This window comes from Sinocyclocheilus rhinocerous, unplaced genomic scaffold, assembly GCF_001515625.1.
Source record: "Sinocyclocheilus rhinocerous isolate Xijiao unplaced genomic scaffold, SAMN03320098_v1.1 scaffold142, whole genome shotgun sequence".
In the NCBI taxonomy this organism is placed as follows: Eukaryota; Metazoa; Chordata; class Actinopteri; order Cypriniformes; family Cyprinidae; genus Sinocyclocheilus; species Sinocyclocheilus rhinocerous.
Window position 1 is genome coordinate 899,468 of NW_015644380.1, and position 1,850 is coordinate 901,317.

Consider the following 1,850-nt stretch of genomic DNA (forward strand, 5'->3'; position numbering starts at 1 on the left):
TCTTTCTTTCTTTCTTTCTTTCTTTCTTTCTTCCTTCCTACTTTTATTTACTTTTATTTTTATTTTCTTATGTATTTACTTTTATTTATATTTTACATGTTTATTTATTTTACTAAAGTTATAGTATATAAATACATTTCTTAAATAATAAATATCTATTTACTTTTATTTATATTTTACTTTATTTTACTTAATTACATTTTATTGAAGTAAAATATATAAATTAAGAAATTATTAAATTATTTATACATTTATTATATTTTTATTTATTTTTATAGACACTACATTGTCTGTATTTTATATTTTACCAAAGTAGTAAAATGTACATAAATTAATAAATAATTTAATTATTTATGTTTTACTGTATTTTTATTATTATTTATTTTTTAATAGACTGTACTTCATCTGTCTTTATTCTTAATTTGCATAATAGAAAATCGTACTAGGTGGCCCTGCTAGAGTCATTATGTAAAAGTTAAATAAAGATGATTTTCTTGCCAGACTGGAAGAAAAGCATTGCGTAAGCCTGTGAGCTTTTTAATGTGGTAATTGATACAAATAATCTCAAATGCATGAAGAGGAGGAGAGGGCAGAAGCCGTCCACTCAGAAAGAATGGAGCTTTCCTGTGGCCATCATTCATTATGACACTAGGCACAAGAGTCTGGTCTGGAAAGCAAAGGATGGCCATGTCTTTCAGCTGTGGAGAGAGGCCAACTGCAGTCAACAGGTGGCCATCTCGTAGCCGTAGCTCCACAAACAAGTCCGCAGCTTCCCGTTTACCCAGCATTTTATTCTCCACTTCAAATGCAAATGAGTTATAGCCCTGTCGTTGCTGGACTTATTACAAACTTTATTTTGGGCCCGAAGGCTGGGGAAGCTATTATTTTTCTTATGCATGTGCCAACCCTCAAATGATTAAATGCTGCCAAGAAACCCTGAGACTCTCAGCATGGTGTGAGGAGAGATGGAGAGCGAGCCCAAGAAAAACACCTAGCGAGGAGAATTAGTACGTTTCAGTGGAGGGGGAGGGTGACTGCTCTGTTATTGATGCTTGTCAAGTATGTTATACAACAGGCAACTCCAACAACCACAAGTGGTTGTGAAGTGGCAGACAGGTGCATGTTTTCCTCACAGTTGCATGTTGTGCTTATTCACTCAGAACTCCCAGCTATAACTATGCACCAAACATGGATAAGCACTGGATCATGCAGTACACTGGCCCGATGAAGCCGATTCACATGGAGTTCACCAACTACCTGCACAGGAAGAGGCTCCAGACGCTGATGTCTGTAGATGACTCTGTGGAAAAGGTCAGTGGTTTATGCGTTCTTGCTCCAAATTTGGGGTATTTAACAGAATGGAAAGATAATGTGTGTTTACTTTACAGATTTATAATGTCCTGGTCGACACCGGGGAGCTGGATAATACTTATATCATTTACACAGCTGATCATGGTTACCACATTGGCCAGTTTGGCCTGGTCAAGGGGAAGTCTATGCCCTATGATTTTGACATCAGAGTACCGTTTTTTGTCAGAGGTCCTAATGTGGAACCAGGGGCAAGGTAAAATCAACTTCTATTTGAAATGCATATTTTGTACAATATAATTTCTTTCCACACTTTATCTGTATCTGTATATTTCTATATTAAAATTTGATTGACACTAATTGTTTAAAAAATAAATGAAAATAAATAGAAATAGAAATAAATATTAAATTATTTACAATTTACAATTATAATATTATATATTTTAAATTATATATTTCTAATTCTAATTTTATTTATTAGCATTATATTATAGTATAATGCACATTTAGCAATTTTCGCAAATTAAAATATATACATTTAT

At 33.2% G+C, this 1,850-nt stretch overlaps 1 protein-coding gene across 5 annotated transcripts in view; it reads left to right on the plus strand.

The window, feature by feature from the left end:
- The window catches only part of LOC107758301 (extracellular sulfatase Sulf-1), a 98,294-nt gene that overhangs the window by 82,236 nt on the left and 14,208 nt on the right, over positions 1-1,850 (plus strand). The window lies entirely within an intron of this gene.